This window comes from Mus caroli, unplaced genomic scaffold (genome assembly GCF_978045245.1).
Source record: "Mus caroli unplaced genomic scaffold, Mus_caroli_1 scaffold_3, whole genome shotgun sequence".
In the NCBI taxonomy this organism is placed as follows: domain Eukaryota; kingdom Metazoa; phylum Chordata; class Mammalia; order Rodentia; family Muridae; genus Mus; species Mus caroli.
In genome coordinates this window covers 12,589,326-12,611,189 of record NW_028227258.1, presented here as the reverse complement: position 1 = coordinate 12,611,189, position 21,864 = coordinate 12,589,326, and positions in this window count along the sequence as shown.

Below are 21,864 nucleotides of genomic sequence, written 5' to 3'. Positions count from 1 at the left end.
AAAGTAAATTCAGATAGGATTAAGAAAGCCCCCAGGGACTAACAAGTGGGAGAATATTTATCTGTTGTACCAAATAGTTGACTGAATAATGAATAACTATTAGCGTAAATTGCAAGAAACACAGTTATTTAACTGTAATCTAACAATTTACATTTTCTTTCTTCCTCCCCACCTCCCCAAATCAGTGTCTGAATGAGCATGGTAGATAGACTCTCACCATGAAGATGGCAAGGATAGCTCTCACTGAGTAGCAATATTATTTTCTAGGAGATTTCTGTACTTTTGTCCTCCAAGGCAGGACATGTTAGACTACAGGAAAAGCCTTTGAGAGCCATTGCTACTCAGGACAAAGTAAAGGCATGCTTTATCTGGGGTTGTCTTTACCTCTTATTAACACACACACACTCAATCAGCTCCTTTGGGTTCCAGAACCCCTACAGAGCCCAGATATGGTGCTCAGGCACCTTACATACAATGACATAGTATTATGCTATTAACATAAAACCACACACATCCTTCAATTTACTTTAGACTCTCTCTAGATTAGTTATAATACCTGATACAATATGAACACTGCACAGATGTTTGCTTTATTATGTTGTTTAGGGAGTAATAACACAGATAACAGTTTCACTCTTCCTGCTCACCTTGCTGTAACCCATGTATGTTTGACTTATGATGCAGAGGGCTAATTACAATATAATTTGTACACTAGATACTGAATCAGACACATATCTCCAAACACTGGATTCTCTGTGTTGGATTTTCACTCTCTAATCACTGGTTAATACTGTCCTTCAACCATGCCCCTTAATATTGCTATTAAGGCATATCTGCCTATGTCAAAGGACAAGCTTAAATTTTTCTCATTTATTTTTATATAGACTCTCTCATTGGAAAATAAATTTGTAGACCGAAAACCATGTTCAACTCTAAAGAGTAATGTCTCCTTGCAAGAAGGAATATGACAGGACCCTTCTGAATTTGCCATACAATGAAGAATAAAGCAAGGTCAGGAGAAAAATCTGTGGAAAGATGCGGTATATAGGATATTTGTCTACAACATGTTAGGTTAATAGCTTTAAGTTGAGAATAAAAAGCAAAGCTTCCCCCTGCCAATATGATTCATGAGGTTCAAATTATATTTTTTTGTGTTTCTAGATCTATGTAGAACAACAATATATAGCATTAATTCAGAACGATCTATGATTCTCAGATGATTTTTCTCTATTTCAGACAGAGAAAGAATATGGAAAAAGAGAAAGTAGAAATGGGTGGCTAATATATTGGGATTTTTTTTTAGTTCATATCTTTCTCTAAACTTGCATGATGGAGAGCCTGGGTAGCTCACAGGAAATTAGTAGATAGAGCTGGATGAAGCCCATAAGACTAGAAAGATGCCCCCCCAGTCTGCATCGTGAAAGCAAGGCTGGGTGCATGAGCTGCTCTGTGGTAGGAACTCAGCCCAAGGCAACACTAGGATAGGTTAGTGGTAGGAAATCCATGAGAGGAAATGACTCTGTGACATATCTGAGAAGTCACAATTCATTACAAGCCCAGAGAAGAAAAGTGTCAATGCTGGAACCTAGACATGAACCAGCAGGCCAAACCCATAGTGTGCGTATATGTATGTGAGTGGTGTGTGTATGTTTGTGTGTGTGTGTGTGTGTGTACAGACAAATGACACATGGTTTGCTTGAGGGACTCTAAGTTCTGCAGGAAAATAGAAAACCATTAAATCATATGTGGAACCTAGACTCTGAAAAATCTGTTGGCACAAAAACAAATCTTCATAATACTAAAGGCTACACACTTTTTACATTCTTTAATTTGTGGGATATGGTTTATACTAATAAATACAGTTTTTAAAAAATTAAACCGCCAAAAGAAGTCTGTTATTGGACAGATTGTTCTGCTGTGGAGGTAAGGAGAAAAGAGAAAAGAAACTAGCCCCTGTGATAGGTGATGGATACCTCAACCATTGTGTTCTGTTCCCTGGAGACAGTGAATGGCCACAGGTGTAAGAGACTGAAAGGATGAAGCACTAACTGCTTTAGTAGCACACAATGCCTGATGACCCTTTATGGGACTGATTCTTTGAAGGGCATCAGAGTGGCATGCGAACTAATGAGACAAGCACGGGAAGAATCAATGGGGGCTACTTTCCACTGTCCAGTGTACTACAGGAGAAAACAATGGAGGCAACAACTTGAAACCCATCAGCAGACATCTAGACGATCATTTCTTTCACTGAACCACCATGATCATAAACTATCTGAGAGGATGAGGGATATTAAGGAGTGGCAAGATGGTCTGCTTCTTCCTTTCCTGGCAGAAACTGATGGAATTGTGGCTTTAAAGTATCACCATGTTCACAATGCACTTAGATTGTAAGAGATGACTCATAAGAACAGTCCATAGAAAGTGATTGCCTTAAGGAGATCTGACACATTCTGCATGGATGGTTCTCTTGTGTGTGTGTGTGTGTGTGTGTGTGTGCATCTATATAACCAAATGTCCTGAGAATCATCACTATGCATACATTAGCTTATTTTTAATTATATGTGCGTGTGTGTGTGTGTGTGTGTTAGCTGAAGATTGTTTTTTTGTTGCTGATGTTGAGTTGAATAGAAGGATGCATGAAGAATCCTAGCTTGCACATGATCTTCAATGTTGAGGAGTTTAGTGATGGATTTGGATTCATAAAATAACATCCTGAACTCTATATTTAGGTATCAGGATTAATGTAACATAAACACATTAGGCTATGAAGTCTCTCCAGTGGCTGCACCATACCCAAAGCACTGATCAGATTCTCTGCCTAACTTGTACTCCACCCTGAAATAGGTAGAGGCATTCATTTTAACAGTGTTTTCATTTGAGCTAAGGAAGCATCTGGCAGAAATAGGAAGAGGAGAAAGAAAATGAAATCTTTTTGACTTATGGATTGGGACTGTAGTTACTTGTTAAACATACACACATACATGCACACACAGGGCACACCAAACAAATCATGTGAAAAACACTGTAACAACAACAAAAATAAGAAAGATAATAGAGAGCAATAAACATATTTTTTTTATTTTATATTAAGCATAAAGAGACAATATGCACTAGCCAGGATGGCTTGTCCCCTGTGGATCCCCACTTAGAGTCCTAGTGGTAAGGTTACTAAGGGGAACAGGCACAAAAGCTGGGGATTCAGGCATGTGTTCTCAGGCCCTGGAGCAGGACCTTTCTATTCTACTCTAGAATTGATTTCTGAAGTAGCCCCAAAGGCCACTGCTTTGGGTTGGGACTAGTGGATTGATTTTTCTGTGTTGACATAGTAGGGCAAGCCCTGTCTAGTTTATAAACGGATGCTATATCATTTTCTGGTCTCATATGAAACTGAGCCAGGAAAATGATTCTTATGGGCTAGTTGTGTTGTCTCGCTTGAAGTTTATTCAGAAGGGAGTAGGACTGGGAGAGGAACCGAGACGAGACAAACAGCAAGTTCTTCTGAGTTCCAATTTTGTATTTAGTTCCCCAAAGATGTCACTACACTGAGAAAAATAAATACTGGTTAATTGGAATGTGGTGGCTTCTTATAGAAGACACAATCTAGGATGGGGATGCAGTTTACTGTGTTTCTCACTTCCCAATGGGAGGCTTTGCTGTGGTTACCTTTACAAGCAGTTATTTGTTGGTAGTGGATTTCTGTAAGCCAAATTATATCTTCCCTTAAAGGGTCATTTTGACTGTGTATCTCTAACATCCTTTTCAGAATGGGATAATTATTATTGACAGAGAAGATATAGAGACAGAGTCTCTACTGTTCTGGGCAATTGAATAAGCTCTGGACCCAGTTTATTTTGTGCAGATCCTCCCTTGAAGCAGCATTGTTGATTCGTGCTTAGACTACAATGAAAGTAAGTGTGGGCTATCTCCCTTTTTACAAAGGCCAAGGCTCCCAGGACATCAAAGGCTTTTCTGATTCTCTCTGTGTGTGTTCTATGAATTCTGGCAACTTCATCTGTGGGGTCACTTAGGATAAAGTCATCATTTGCAGTTGCCTTATTGTTCCATTTAGAGAACAAAACTAGTGGTTTGTGGTTGAATCCATCCTGTCACTTTAAGAGCTTGGTAGATTGGAGTGTTTTCTTTTTGCTTGTATGTGACCTTGATTTTATAAGGATCCCATTCCAGTATCTTTTATATTTAAGGCTCCCCCCTCCAAGATAGCAATGGACTTAAAATTTATTTCTGGTGTTTTCCATGGTGAGTATAAAATGTTTCTATACCCACAATTTTGTTTACGTTTTCTCTTTTCATAGAAGGTTTGTTATGGTAATGACTTGGATGTGAGATTTTTCTTACCAGACTCCTGTGTTTGAGTCTTTGATTGACTGATGGTGGCACTGAGTTGGGTGGTAGGGCCCAGCAGATAGAAGCAGTCCACAGGAGATTGTAATTTTTGGTTCTGGCCTATATCCTTCATTTTACAGCCAGGCATGATGGAGCCTCCTCCACTACATGAAGCCTTTGTATCCATCAAAGACTAGAACCCTCTGAAATTGTCACCAAAATAGGTCTTTCTTTCCTTTCTGTTAGACACTTCTGCCATTGTGACCAGAAAAATAACTAATTTTGATGGAAATTGGTATTTTGTTTTTTCTTTTCAACAGCTTATCTGCTGTCCACTCTTCTGGTCTCTTCTGAGTTGAACTTCCTCCCTGGTCAGGCAGTATAATCTTATGTAAGCTGGGCAGACCATATCAACTGTGTACCCAGCTCTCTGATTTCTAAGTCTGTTCTTTTACCATTGCATTTAACTCAGTGGTTCAGTGCTACCTTTTTATGTAGTAAGGCTACTTTAGTAGTCTATGGAAATATTTAAATCTTCCAGAGAGGTTTTTTTGTCATTCTAAACATGATTTTTAAAAACATATTCTGATTACTTTAGAATTAATTAAAATTTAATAGAAAGTTTAAAATATAAAAATAATTCTTGTGGGACACTATACCTCCCAGGAGAAGACTTTGATTTTATAATTACACTCAAAATTCATGATCAGTGATTTGTTGTGCACACATTTGTTTCCAAGACAATCTGGAGTCTTCTTCGTCTCATATGTCTTGTTGTAAAGTCGGCTCTCATTTTCCCACCAGTGAACTTCCTGTATTTACAGCTATGGGTTCTAACCTTGATGCAAAAAATCCAGACACAATTGGGCTTGTAAAGTTCACACCATAGTGGAGAAAAGTAGATAGTTAACAATGCATATAGCAGGCAACTAAAGCATTTCTCATCATGGACTGTGATAAATGCTATGGAAAATTAAGACAGGATCAGGGGAGTAAGGATTCTGTGGGCTTAGTGAGAAGAGTGGTACTTGAAATGGGATCATTGCAGATGCTCCACGGAAGGCGCTGTGTCTGAGAAGAACCCTGAGAGAGGCCTGCCACGGTCAGCACATGCGTGGCTGACATCAACTCTACACCGAGATGGATCCTTGCTCTTCCGTTTCTTTTTCAATATTTTGTTGCACTTTATTGAAACTTTCTCGGAAACGAAGGGCACGGAAGTTTTCAAAATATAATGCCCAGCCTCTGTTTACTATATACAGACCTGGGTAAGCTAAAACAAGAATCAACATTACGTGCTAGCATTATGATTGAACTAATTAGGAAAGGTTTACCGTGGACTAATCATTCTTTCAATAAAAATGAAACAAAAAAGAAAACAAAACATCCAAATGGCCCGAAGAATGTATATTATTAAGCTATAATGCCACCAATTAAGAAGTGTAAACCGGGAGCTTCAGAGATGCTCAGCAATTATGAATTAGTACTGTCCTTCGAGAAGACCTGAGCTCAGTGTCCAGCCCCCACACTGGGCAACGTACACTGGAACACTAATTCACTTTCAACCTCCAGGAGCAATCATGTGCACATTCAACAATCAAGCATACACACACTTAAAAAAAAGGAAGTGAAAGAATTGAATTATACACATGGGATTTTTAAAGTATATGAAATGCAAAATTAAATATAGCATTAACTAGAGAATCAAAAGTTGGTGTTAGAAATTCTCCCAGTGAAGTGATGATGTTACTGTGAGTATAATAGCAGCATTCTATGTTAATTTTCCTACCCCACAACACTTATTTCAAGAAAACAGAGCTTAAAATTAATTCAACATATAGGAAATAATATGCAAATTATAAACAAAACAGAAGGATTTAAAAAAAAGTCTTTGTCTTTGTGAATTAAAGATTTTTAAAAGTTCAACAATCAATGCCAGCTTACCTCATATATGAGTTGAGGTAAAGACGATAAAAAGGTCAAGTTACAGATGTTGAAAAATAACATGTAAAGAGAAAATAGCATACAATTTCAAATGCAGAGTATCAATAAAATGCATAGTTTTTAGAAAAGGTTTAAATTTAAAATTGAAACAAGAGGAGTGGATATTATTATTAAAGCAATTACCATGCAACAAAACATGATCAGAGATATCTCCTCAAAGAGAGCATGCTTAAACATTCATCTTTAAGACACTGGGTTAGAGTGACCATATTGTACCCATTTTCTCTGCTATTATAAAAATGACCAGGAAAATAAGAGAAAAAAATGAAATGTCTTTACTGTTAGTTGTTGATGAAGCTGCTGAGTGCTTAAGTCTATAAACTGCAAAAGGAAGATTGTCTCTGGAAGGACAGATGGACAGTGGCCTGGAGAATACCTAGTGTTCTGGCTCTGTGGAGAGGAGGAGAAACTGTCACAGATGTGCACTGTAGGGTTGTGAGCTCTATCAGTGTAGTGGAAGGCAGAGCAGGTGACCCCTGAGGAGAGCTTCTAGATTGACTTTGGTATACTTGCAGGTATACAGTTCTTCATAGGTTCAAATCCAGCTCTCTCCCTTCTCCATGTGTTCTGAACAAAGTTAACTGAGAATTTTTAGCCAAATCAAAAACATAAGTTCTAAGGGAAAACACCAAGCTCACGTATCGCAATATTAGTTATCTACTGTAAGAAGGGAGGTGGTGCATCAATGTGTTGGGAACAGAATATGTTCTGTGAAGCAAAACTGGTTAGCTTGCAAAATCTCAAGGCTGTGATGAAATAAGCTATTAGGGTTAAAATATAACTTAATTGTTTTCATAAAACAAAATGTGGAGGAACCACACTTGAGTATGGATGAAAAACTATAGAAAAATGATACCTTGAAGTTTGGAAAAGGGTACACTCTGATTCAAGAGGACATATTTAAATTTACAAAAAGGAGAAGTCTTGTGTTAAAAGTCTAGTGTGTGGAAGAAACAAGTTGAAATCTGATTTAGTAGGAAAAACAATGAGGCAGTGTGATTGGTTCCACAAAATGCAGCAGTCAACTGCAGTAGTCAGGAAACCTCTAAAGAGATGAGAACAGGATTCCCAACCTTTCTACTCAGTAGAACTATCCCCACCTCTGATGAGCTGATACAGTACCAGCGTGCACTCTGTTTGCTTCTCCGGAGTTTGCTATCAAACCCCATTGGTAAGTAAGGTTGCAGAAGGAGAGATGTGCATACTGCCTGCAGAGGAGGACCCAGTGCAATGACTTTTATGATGAGATCTGTCCAATTATTACATGTGAATAATTTGACCCTATAATCCCATCTCTAGGATGTTTTCACTTTGGAGACACACAAAAACCTAATATGATTACAAATAATTTATGTAATATTTTTCTTTTAGAAAATTATTGGAAGCAAACTATTCATTAGTAGGAATGTAATTAAATACATCATTAATATTTAAGTAACAAAAGAACAGCTTAAAATGAAGTAAATAAATTTGGAAGTAAAGCTATCATCTACTCTGATCTATTCTATCTTATACCTTATTCTAAATTCCTTCTACTTTCTACGCCAAACCCCATTCTCTATGAAGCCTTTTAACTTCCATAAACGTAGATGCATCTCTTTTGCAAAACAAGCACCTAAAACAGAATCTCTTGCAGCTCACAAGTTTTCCAAACCTCCTAGTGAATTACTTTTCTATTATAACATATACTCATCCGGATTCATGTCTTAATTATCCCAGTATCTATTTTGTTATCTCTTTAGATGTTTGGCTGCTCCAGACAGTTTAGTTAGAGAGTATGTGTCAGCTAACCTGTTGATAAACTAGTTTGCGGCATGTAGGTCGGGGGACAGAAGGAAACTTTTGCATTGTTCCCCGAGATAGTACAGTCTGCCTATTTAGACTCCTGTCCTTGTTCAGGAGACAGATTTGGAGCTGTCACACGCACACACACACACACACACACACACACACACACACACACACACACACACACATTCTTGCACACAAACACTCTATTATCCCTTTGTCTCTGTCTGTTTGTCTGTCTGTCTGTCTGTCTGTTTCTCCTTCCCTACCTCTTCTCCCATCACCACACACTGAAGTTCTGCATGGTTGTTCTCCATCTCCCATGAGGGTTTTCATGCTGAGCTTGTGTGTTTGTTATCTGTCCCCTCTACCATATTAATGTGCTATACCACATTCAACAAATGGCTCGGGAATTCAAAATAAGAATTTTTTTTTCAAATTCAATATTTTATGTGCAAATCATGTAAGTGTCCTCCTGAGCATTACAAAGAACATCACAGGCTTTCCCATAGCCCTTATTCCAGTTTAAGATTCATTGGTTTAAAAAGACAAACAACAGCCAAACAACAGCCAGGATGCTTTAGGAAAGTCCATTGCCTTATAGTCCCTTCGAGCTCCTCTCTCACTTTCTAGATGACTCAGTTTCCTCAAAGCCTGGCTCTTTCTTTCTCTTCTCTACAAAGCATTTATTTTATTTTACCTTCTTGGAAACAGAGATAGCAATCTGGAAAGAATGAAGTCCTGCAGAGCCTATTAAATGGATTGATAATATGATATTTTCCTAACACCTTAGCTGCCCCTCAGCTTGGTGGCCTTGCATTACAGTGATGACATAATATGAACATATTTCTTTAACTGCAGTTGTACTCAGGAATGTCTATTGCCCCGAATTTTCTTTCTTACATTGATGCTTAGTAAATACAATTTTCATGCTTCCTTCTTCTGAAATGTAAAACATTGATTTAACGCGGTGTTTGTGAATAAGAAGGTCATGGACCCTTTGTGCCTACGATGAGAGATGACTGACTTTGGAATCACTTGCCACCATTAATGTAGTTCTAAGGGGAAATCTTGGTTTGCTGAGACTCCCTGTCTGTAACCCTGTCATTCCCAGGACAGAATGGCAGCTGCATGCATTCTTATTTCTGGTGGCTTAGTCCTATCTTGCTGGACTCTGAGTGCCACCTTCAGTAGAAAATTGGCTTCTTATACTCTTAAAATTTTGGATACTATGTCTGAATCCTGGCTTATTTGAATAATAAAAAGAGAAGCTATATTTCTCTGCCTGGTAAGATTTCTCTGCTTTTTCACCTATCATTTTCCTTATTGATCTCAGAATATTTTTTGTAGTTTCCTGTATTGTGTGTGTGTAAGACATCGGTCAGAAGACAATTTCTAGGAATTGCTTTTTCCTCCTTCTACCAAGGATTCTAGAGATTAAATTCAGGTCATCAGAATTTTAAGGCAAGCACATTTTTTAATTGCTGAACCATCTTGCCGACGTTATAGAGATATTTAAGTGATATCAACAAGTGTCAGAGCCGGTGTCTGGGCAGATCAATGTTAATATCATCTTTCCTTATATAATATGAATATTTGTGAAGGTGAATATTGTCAAGTGCCAATCCAGTATGTGCTCCCTTCAAATCCCCTGTCTTTTACAGGGTAGAACAGAGGTCTTCTTTCATTCCGTCCATCTTGGAAGGAAAGATGACACTTGAAAACTACTTTTGTGGTGGAAAAATAAACCACTGATCCAGAGTTCAAATCAGCTTTTCAGATTCTATTTGTTACTAATCCATTCTCAACAGACACATAAAAAGTCAAATTCAAAAGTTTTTATAGTGAAGAGGATATGATATCTATATCTTTCTTGGGAGATATAAGCATGTTCCAGGATTTGATAAAATAAACAGAGAAGGAAGAAAGGATGGACAGAAAGAAAGAAAGAAAGAAAGAAAGAAAGAAAGAAAGAAAGAAAGAAAGAAAGAAAGAAGAAAGGAAGGAGAAAGGAAGAAAGAAAGAAAGAAAGAAAGAAAGAAAGAAAGAAAGAAAAAAAGAAAAGAAAAGAAAGAAAGAAAGAAAGAAAGAAAGAAAGGAGAAAGAAAGAAAGAAAAAAAGAAAGAAAGAAAGAAAGAAAGAAAGAAAGAAAGAAAGAAAGAAAGAAAGAAAGAAAGGAGAAAGGAGAAAGAAAGAATTAATTTTGCCAATGTCTCTAAGTAACACTTTTAGCATGGCATATTTTAATAAATTATTTAATTTTATTATTTAATAAATCAACAGTTATACACAGTAAAGTAGTAACTGTTTTTGCAGCTGCATTCATGTTTTTTAGAAATTTGCATAATTTGTCGGCGATCAGCTGGCTTACAGAAGGCTCTGTCTTTTGAATGTCATCTTGAAACAAGGTGGTTTCTGCTGTGGCATGATGTCATCCGCAGCTGGGTCTAGATCTAGATTTTAAGGGAAGGTGACAATCTCCTAGGAGGTGAAATGCACGCGTGTTTCTTTTGCAGTTCATGGAAAATTTGATAAAATCAGATTAAAATAAGATTCCCTGGAATGAATTTTCTGCACAGCTTTGGAGTATGCTTAGTAATATGCACAAGTGGTGCTTATTGCCAGAGAATAACTTGAAAATGTAGGAAGATGAGGCTTACAGACCTGTCTTGAAGAGGACACTGTACCCGGCTTTAAATCACACCTTTCTGAAAGACGGTTGCTTATTGAAATAATTGTGGAAGCTGACAATGTTTCCCTGAGAAAGTTTCCTTTGTGCCTTATTCGTAACAGAAACTGTCTGAGAAAAAGGCCTCCCATTGACCTAGATTCTCTGTTTTCCGGTATGCCAATAAATTCAAAGAACCCAAATTTATGCCTCTGACACGCTCTCATCACAAATAACAATATTCCTGAATATATAGTGCAGTGCTTTTCAAGAAGTGCAAATTATTTCACACATTTTTTTCCATTAATCCTCCCCATGCCATCACCTCCACATTTCAAGGCTATGAAAGTTGAGATTGGGAATAGAGTTACTTATGGCAAATCGCCTGCTATGCTAAGTCAACGGTTTGGAACTGAATCCGCAGATTGCCATTCATCCTGGATGGTAGTTCTGTTCTTCCTCTTAGCACTACTGAAATGTTTTCCTGAATAAGTACAGCATACTTTCAATAGCTGAAGATAGATTGTAGGACAATTAAACATCCATCTAATTAATATATACTAACAATGCCTCATTTCAAAGACCAATACCTCACCAGGTCTTAGCCATGAATCATAAATTCATCTGCAATAGAGAATGCTCCTTCCATACCATTGCGGGGAACTTGAATGTAGCATCATGGCCCTGCCATCTTTCCCTTTGGCTTGGGCTTTGATCATTTGCTTTGCCAAGGGCAAGATTTATATGCATGAACCACTTTTATTCCAATAATGAATGCATTACTTTCCCTCAAGTGTACTGTGAAAAATTACTATGAAGTCATTATTCTGGCTCAGCTGATTGGGATGCGGATGGGGATGAGGAAAGAGTCCCTTTAAGTTTAAATTTTTAAAAATCCACCTGTCTCTAGGACTCCCGACAAATGTGGGGAAAACACATTTGAGGCAATCAAAAGAAAACCTTAGTTTTTAGAGGAGAAGCTTTCTCAGTCTCCATTTAAGGAGTCCAAAATATATTTATACTTCCCAGACTCCTGTGTAGCTGGGTTCCATTACTTAGATGCATTTGCACGGGATCCAGACATCAGAAGTGAGGCAGAGAATATTTTCTTGCAGCTAAGTATGCTAATATATAAGTGCTACAGTCATGAGGACTCACACTGCTTTAACATGACAGTCAGGGAGCAGACAATGGTCCCACTTCTTATGAGGAAGCCTGGCAACAGTGGTAGAAATGGCTAAAAGTAGCATCTGTCCACCGCTTTCATGGGTATAACCTTGAAACTAAACAATCGAGAAAAGTTCATTAATGTTCATTCTTTTAACCTTTCTGAAGATTTTGGAAACACACTCTCCCTGAAATGGACTCTATTTCTTTTTCTTTTCTGTGTTTGTGAAGGTTTGGTAATATTACTGAAGAAAGAGCCTACTTGCAACTCTTAAGTGCTGAGGAATAGATATTGAGAGCTTCATCACCACAGAGAAGCCTGACATCAAATATTCTTTCTGTCAATTAGTAAATGAAAGTGTTTCCATTTTACCATCTTAATAATGAATCTCTTACAACCAGCTTTACAGGAGTTTTGTGAATACTATAAGTGATTATGTGTATGAAGTGCTGAATTAATTAGGTTGATATTATTTGACTTTAATAAAATACATTCTTTAAAGTCTCTCAATAAAACTGACTTAAGGAAGGAATTTTAATTCTGCAAGAACTAGGAGTTTCTATGCAGGAGAGAAGCCCATGGAATGATACAGTCTTGGCTCAACCAGGTCGTGACAGTTCAGTGAAGTAAATAGACCAGTGGCTGTATGTGCAAATGATGTTTTATTTGAACCATAGTCCTTTCACTCTTATGATATTTACACTATAATGACTGAACTGAATGGTTGCCATGAGAACCATGGACCTTCAGGTTGGCAAAGCTCAAGTACTCACTCTCTGACTCTTTGTAGCACACATTTCAGAACCCAGTAATAAGCAACGACCCCACTATCTCCCCACCCCCCACAGCCCCAGGAATAGTTTTTATCCTAAATAAAGCTACATTTATGCCCACGGACTCTGGAAGCAGCCAACAGGATTATAAGTCTCCCCACTTACAACACAGGAGGAGTGGCCACTCGTCACAGTCCATGGAACTGCTCTGAATTCTGTCACATGGTTTCCCCTGGGTTCCTAACTGTCATTTAAAGGTCTGCAAAGAATGAAACAGTTTCTTGGGGATGGTGCACGTCTTTGATTGTAGCCCTGGGCACTGGAAAAGCAGAGGCAGGCTAATCTCTGTGAGTACAAAGCCAGTCTAGTCTACATATTGAGACCAGAGAGGAAGAGGAAGAGAGAGAGGAAGAGAGAGGGAGAGAGGGAGGGAGAGAGAGAGAGAGAGAGAGAGAGAGAGAGAGAGAGAGAGAGAGAGAGAGAGAGAGAGAGAGAGAGAAAGAAAGAGAGAGAAATGAATTGACATATACCAGTGTCATGATTTTTTACTCTGCAGCTACTGAGAGTTACTCATTTAAATACTTGGGGCTCTGTCAAAAGAACAGAAGTTTTACTTAGTGTGTCACATTAATTGTCTACCACAAATGTATCACAAAGTGCCTGAGAGCAAGATAGATGCCCCCAAATTTTCTAACTGCTTTGCCCAACAGTGTTGGTACCCACTTAGAAGTAGTAATATGAGCACTGGGCTAGGGGTTGGGTATAATAATTGTATTTCAATACAGACTATCTTGTGACGACTATTTTGCTTTAACTTCCCTTTTCATACACACATGTCTAAGGGCCGTTCTCATCATTAAATGAAAACACTCATCAGAAGCCCTGTACTTTGGTCCTACGTAGCATTTGCAAAGCTGTCCAGTAAGTTATAAATGCTAAAGAAAAGACAAATACTGTGTTTGTCTAATGCCTCAGAGGTTTCACATTGCATCTTGTATCAGTTGTCATACACAGTAACAGGAAATTCTTTGCAATATTTCTATATAATTTTCAATATATCTGCCAAGAGAGAGAACATTTATGTCCTAAGACTAATGTTTGACTTTTTTTTTTAAATAAAAGCCCATCCTTGGTGGGGTTGAAGGTCACCCTGTAGTGGAGACTGTAGAGTCATTTTAATCCAGCAACATGGCTGCTCTGGTGGGGGATTCTATGGAAAGACCTTCTAGGTCTAGGTGACCTGGCTGGACTCTAGACACACCCTTTCTTTACACCCTTAATCCCAAACAATGGAGTTTAAATTAGTTTGTAGAAGGAAGCAGCTATATTTGAAAATGATCTGGGGACAGACAAAGTGATAAATCAGAGAAAGATTTGACAGAATGTGTCAGAGATTGGATATGACCAACTCCAATGAGAACTGAGAAGAAAGAGTGGTGACTTAAGAAAGCAACAGAAATAGAGATAGAGAAAGGGGGAGGGAAAGAGAGAGATACAGAGAGAGAGAAAGACACACACACACACACACACAGAGAGAGAGAGGAGACAGTTTTACAGAGACACATTGCAGGTGAAAACAGAACAAGCCAGAGAATAAGAAGGAGCCAGAAGATTAGAGCAGATTGCCAAAGTTAGTTTGAGGCCAAGCAGCTCAGTGAGAAGATGAAAGAAGCCAGATCGAATCAGTTAGCTTAGAGAGGGTATTTGAGCCAGAACAAGTGAGTTCAACCAGCCAGCCAGAGTTCAGAAAGAACGAGAAAGAGTGAGCTTATTCAAGAGTAAGTATCGAAGCTGATATTACATCTGAAAAATAAAAGCCCATTTACAGGAGACTGTGTTTCAAATAGACATTTTATTCACTCATTCATCATTCTCACATTACCCAGTGTCCACCTCTGCTAGGTCCTGATCTGAGTAGAGAAGGGCTTTGATCTCACAGTGTCTGTCTCCATTCACATGGCTGTGGGAATCAGTAGGTAGCAATGTAACTGTAAGCTCCTGGATATCAGGGAGCAACTGAGAGCTATGGAGACAAAGCAGGTAAAGGTGATCAGAAAGATTCTGGGAAGACATCTTCTCAAGGGGACAAGTAGGCTTCTGTGACAAGAACTTTCATAAGATGTGAACTTGTAAGTAGAGAAGAGCAGCATCATTCATTGTGTGTGTGTGTGTGTGTGTGTGTGTGTGTGTTTTGCCTGCGTAATAAGCTTCATTGATGAGCTCACAATTTTTTTTCCCAATAGGATTTTCTTTGGGTAGAAGTTTCCACAAGGTCTTTCAAGGGAAAATATAATGTACTGGAAGAAAGGAGGCTGGGAAACAAGAATTTTTAAAGTGGCCGTGTATTTAGAATTGCACTACTGAGTCTGCTAAGGTTGTAAACTCCTCTTCAGCCACTGTAAAAGTCAAGCTCTTGTTCCCTGATTTTAGTAGCAGCCTTTGCCAGTGGTTCTCACCCTGTGGGTCATGACGCCTTCGGGGTCACAGGTATATCCAGCATATCAGACATTTTCATTATGATTCATAACAGTAATGAAATTACAGTAATAAGTAGCAATGAAATAATTTTATGGCTGGGGAACTGTGTTAAAATGTCACAGCACTAGAAAGGTTGAGAGCTGCTGCTTTCGGCTATAAAAACTCAAGTACCCAAAAGCTTGTAGGGATATTTTCAACACTCAGTCAAATCACATGATGAGGTATAGAAGAAGCTTTGGGTGTAAGAGACCAAGCCCACTGAGAGGCCACAAGAGCATCTTTCTTCTGGGAGTCTAACCTGGGAATGGCTTTCTCCTTCTCCCAAGGTTGTGGCATTTGCTATCCTCTCTGTCACTTGGTCCACATTACCTGAAGCTGCTGCTCTTCAGTAACTCCTGCCACTTCCCTAGAAGCTGTCTTACCATCATGTGGTGAACTTTCATGTGCTCTCCTAGCCCTGTATCTGTAAGGCATTGTTTTCTCCATATGCAATGAACTGCTTTTCAAAGCAGCTTAAATGCATTTAGACATTCGACTCGTTTGTTAATGTGGCCCTTGCAAAAGAAATATGGGGGTAATTCTGGGACACACAACAGCAAACCGTGAATGTATAATCCTTCCTCCAGGTGATGATGGCTGTGGTGGGTTTGGAGGGAGTCTATCAAATCAGGTTGTTTTATCTGTAGCTGGTCAACATGGAGGAGAGATGAATGCTTAATTCAATTTACTTCATGACTTATTGTTCTGCTGCAGGAAAAAGAGTTAACATATTTGTAGCATTCCCTAAAATGACAAACTCTGAACATATCACTTTTCAAATTTATTTTGAGTTCATATATATGAAAACTTTCTAAGACAGAAGTAAATAAGTTGAAAATGATTGGGAAATAATATAATTACTTTAGAAAGCCATAGTAACACTAAGATACATTTTAGCTTTTTCGTTTAGGGGTATGTTTGTTTTACCTGCACACAAATTTCTGTGTAATGTGTGGATGCAGTACCCACCGCAGGCCAGATGAGGGCATTAGATCAGCTGGAACTGAATTACAGGTTGTTTTAAGCGACCATATGGGTGCTGGGAATCAAAGTGGGTCCTCTGGAAGAGCAACCCTTGCTCTAAACTGATCTAAACCCAGCCCTTATATAATATGTTTGCATGCTTGAACTATCCAGAGAATCATCAGAAATAATAACAGATATAAAAATGTTTCTCAATTTCTAAAATTAGACTGTAAATGTAAACTTTCTTTTGAGGTTGCTATAACAGTCTCCATTTAGACTGAGGATTAATACCAGAACAGATGTTTGATATGACTGGCTTTAAAAAATAATGACCATGATTGCCTTCATTGTGGGACCAGAAGATTAAAATATCATTGAAATTGTGACTAATTTCCCTGAAGTCTCTCACCTCCTCAGTACATACTTCCTAATGCAGGTGCACGGCTCCAAGCTCTGCTCCATCCACACTCTTTGCCCTACAGCTGTAGCTCGCCTAAGACCTACCACCTTTTTCACCACAGTGACTTGCTGATTGAATGAGTTAATAACAGTATATATAACAAACAGAATAGAGGGGCTGAATTAACCTCCGAACTTGTGATTCGAGTTATTACTTCCACTCTGAGTTACCGGCTAGACTGCAATGGATAACTTTGCTTCAGAGGGCAGAGAGTGACTCAGTGACTTTGTGGTTTTATTGCCTTTCATGATGCTTCTTGACCTTCTCGCACAGTGCACATCAGTCATGGTGACCCAGTAGCATGTTTGCGCTCTTATACAATATTAATTAAAAAGCAAAACAAGTTAAAGGACAGTTAGTGTAGATACCAAGGTAATTCTACCTGGCCTTAACACAAGAATTTTTGGCATATGACTTCCATGCCTTCTCTCACTTGCTTCCTGCATCTGGATAGTCATTGTCCACTTTAATGTGAGTTGTCTTTGATCCAGCAAACCTTTACTAGTACTCGGGACTGTCCCTCATCTCATGGTCTAGTATTTGAAATTATGGACAATGATTGCAAATTACCAAGCATAAATGGTTGAAGTTGCCTCTCAGGACCATTTGCTTGGTTTAGTCCTCCACTTTGTTCTCCCTTTCTCCTTTTCTTCTCCTTCCCCTTCTTCCCATCTTTCCTGCCCCCTCTCCTCCCCCTCCTCTTCTACCTCTCTCTTCTCCCCTCTTCTTCTCCCACTCTACCTCTCTCTTCCCCTGCTCCACTTCTGCCTCATTCTTCTCCCCCTTCTTCATACTCCCCGTCTCTTCCCCTCTTCTTCTTCCTTTCTCTTCCCCTGCTCCATTTCTGCCTTCTTCTCCTCCTTCACTTCTGCCTCCCTCTTCTCCCCTCCTCTTCAGCTTCTCTCTCTCTTACGCTCTTCTCCCTCTTTCTTACCCTGATCCTCTTCTGCCTCCCTCTTCTCCCCCTCATCTTCAGCCCCCATCTTTCCCCCTCTTCTTCTTCCCCTCCACTTCTTAATCCCATTTCTCCCTCCTTCTGCAATGCTACTACTTGTCTTCATCTCTGTCTTCCCCTTCTTTCTTCTCTTCCTCCTTCTTCTTTTCTTGTGTATGTGTGTACAGTATGCATACATGTGTAAGTATGTTCTAATGTGTGTGGCCACACATATGGATATGGATGTGCATGGTTGAACATGTGCTTCCATGCATAAGAAGGCCTGAAATTGATTTAAGTGTCTTTATCAATAGTGCTTTTAGTTTTATTTTATTTATGGAGACAGGATCTCCCACTGAACTTGGAGCTCATGAATTGCATATAGTCTCATGTGCCACCTTGCTTCAGAGACCCTCTTGTCCCTGCCTCTTGAGTGTTGGGATTGTAGGTGATGGCATGCCTGACAGGGTTGTGAGTCTCAGGCATCTGACCTCTGGTCCTCACATTTTCTTTACAATCATTTAATCAGTGAACTACCTTCCCATCATATCTTTTGAACAAGTCTCTTTCTCTCTCTCTCTCTCTCTCTCTCTCTCTCTCTCTCTCTCTCTCTCTCTCTCTGCCTCTCACTTTATTGTAATTAGTTCAGCTTTGTTATACATCCAATTTTCTAAACAGATCTCATCTTTGCACCTTAATTGCTCCTGCATTAAAATTCCCTCTGAGCCTCCAAACAGGAATATTTTTATTACTGATTTTTTTTTGCATATCACCATGACTTCTGGACAGTGTTATCAAAGCCATTAGTTCACTAAAGTCATCTCTTCTCCTCTCTGAGACTGTTCTTGCATCACAATGCACACAAACAGCTTCAGTTGAAGATTCTAGAAAAAAAACTAAGCATATGGGGCATCAACTTGAACAACACTGACCACATTATGGGCAGAAGAGCAATGGGTGGAAGTAAGAGAAGGACAGCATTCTGCTGGTTGTGATGCATGCCTGTCACTCTACATAATACATGAGATATATTCTATGTCATCTGATGGTGATGCTTGCCTGTTAACTCTACATAATACATGAGATATATTCTATGTCATCTGATGGTGATGCTTGCCTGTTAACTCTACATAATACATGAGATATATTCTATGTCATCTGATGGTGATGCTTGCCTGTTAACTCTACATAATACATGAGATATATTCTATGTCATCTGATGGTGATGCTTGCCTGTTAACTCTACATAATACATGAGATATATTCTATGTCATCTGATGGTGATGCTTGCCTGTTAACTCTACATAATACATGAGATATATTCTATGTCATCTGATTGTGACGCTTGCCTGTCACTCTACATGATGCATGAGACATATTCAGTGTCATCTGATGGTGATACCTGCCTGTTAACTCTACATAATACATGAGATATATTCTATGTCATCTGATGGTGATGCCTGCCTGTTAACTCTACATAATACATGAGATATATTCTATGTCATCTGATTGTGACGCTTGCCTGTCACTCTACATGATGCACAAGACATTCTATGCCATCTGATTGTGACGCTTGCCTGTTAACTCTACATAATACATGAGATATATTCTATGTCATCTGATTGTGATGCTTGCCTGTCACTCTACATGATGCACAAGACATATTCTATGCCATCTGATTGTGACGCTTGCCTGTTAACTCTACATAATACATGAGATATATTCTATGTCATCTGATTGTGATGCTTGCCTGTCACTCTACATGATGCACAAGACATATTCTATGTCATCTGATTGTGATGCTTGCCTGTTAACTCTACATAATACATGAGATATATTCTATGTCATCTGATTGTGACGCTTGCCTGTCACTCTACATGATGCACAAGACATATTCTATGCCATCTGATTGTGAAGCTTGCCTGTCAACCCTACATGATGCATGAGACATATTCAGTGTCATCTGATGGTGATGCCTGCCTGTTAACTCTACATGATGCATGAGATATATTCTATGTCATCTGATCAGTCCTGTACAGCACTCTGAAGTTAAATCTGCTTGGTATATTGAAGACAAGATAAAAAGCATAACAACATCTGGCTTAGCAAATGATAGAGCAGGACTCTTCCTATCAAAATATATAGTTATTTCTGGACTTTCATGTGGGTGAATTTTATCTGGAGTTTAACCACTGTAGCTGGAGAGGTGGTTCAGCAATTAAAAGTTATTGGTGCACAATCATGGGGATTGGTATTCAGATACCAGCACCCACATACTAAGCACAGTGTCCTGAAAATTCATGCAACTCCAGATCTAATGAATCTAAGATCCTCTTCTGGCTTTTTTTTTTATGCGAACAGGTACATGTACCACACATACATGTGTATACACTAGTGTGGTTTCATACATATACACATAGAAATAGATAAAATAATTTTTAAAGTTTAAGTATTAAACACAAAATCATCATAAAACCTATTACTAAAATTAAATATGTGCATATATAATTTGGAAGTGAAATATGTGCATGCACATATGCACGTGTACGTGTGTGCTTATTTATGAATGATTATCATACATAGTCTTCTTTCTTTGGAAAATGTGTTAACCCTCTGGCCACCAAGTATACATTGTTTTATCAGTGGTTGTAACACCTTCTTCGGGGACAGAGTAACAGTCTTCACGGGGGCATAAACATATATGGAAAATGCCTGTGCATTTCTTAATAGCAGAAAGCATCTCTCTCACCCGGCATGGCTAATGAAAGTAAATAGATGACTCATATCAGGGTCTTTACGTTGCTGTCCCTAAACAGTGATTCTACCTGCTCCCTGCCACGGATGGAAGTGTTATACATGTATATAGTGTGAGCATCTTTTACTTGCTAGGTTGCATTTTAACTCTGAAAGAAGGGCACTGAAGCAGCAATTCACCATGTCTGTTGACACCTTTCATGTCACTTCAGAGTCCTTAACACAGCTCAGTGAGTCTCTGATACCAATGACTACAACTTGGCATACCAGTTGTCTGTTTGTTGAGGCTTCTGTAGCTGTCTGAAATAGGGAACCAAAAGTCTATTGTCTCATTAGTAGGAAAATGGTCTGAAAATGTGAATCATCCTTGGTATGCGTGCCAAATGTTCTCTGGGACCTACTACTTACTGTGAGAATTTATGCTACAGAGAGTATTCAATGTATAGTAACTATGTGTTATGTTGGGATGATAAGCCATCCATCTGACTTGCACTTAGGTTTTGGACTCTTTGTATTTCATGTCTGTTTTCTAAGCCAGAATGAAATTAAACAACATTGAGATATCTCAATGACCTAATTTATTTGTCTAGATGTGGCACTTTGAGATAAAGCTGGAATAAAAATTTCCACTGATATTATTAATGATTCTTTCAAATTAGTCTCTCCTTTTGAACAACTGAGTTGATCTCTTAAGCAGTATTTCTTGAAAATGTATTTCCATGCATATTTATAAATTACAAGAAGTTTTTCTGACATATTCCTTTTCTTACACGTGAGTCAAGTTTTTCTTTCGCTTCTTAATGCATCTAGTTTGGTATAGTTATTACCAATAACTTTAGCATGGAAGACAAACTGGGAAAAATAGAAAGTATTAAATACTGAAGTCAAATTTAAAAATTGGATTTAAACTTTGTGATAAAACTGAAATGTGTGAGTTTATAGAGAGAGAATACTTGGGGGAGGTATACAATTCCCCACTAAAATGAAAATGATGTGTATGTTTTCTACAAAGCTTCTAGTAAATGGTTGCTTCAGCATTGTAATTGGATATTGAAGACAACTTTCTAAGTCTAGTTTACTTGGTACCCGTGTCCTCATCCTGCTTCTGCCAACTGTGCATTGACATCCTAGCCATCAAAGTGACAAAGTGAGGAGAGGAATGCTTCCATCAATGTTATAAATCTACCAAGAGAGCAAGTGAGTGCTCATGGCTGGGATCTATACCTCTGCAAAGAGGATCAGGAAGTCCCTCCCTGGCACCCAGTGAACACTCAATGAAAAGGTTCTGCCTACAAACCTGGAATCTGAGCTGCCCCAACCGCAACCTGCTAATACTTTGATCTTGGGCTTCCTGACTTCTAGAAGACAGGGAACTCATTTTCTGCTGTTTATGTGTCACCCGAGGCATTTGGTTAAAGCACCTTAGCTGGACTGAGAGTGACAGGGTGGCAAAAAGAATGATAATTGGATCATATAGTGTTTTAA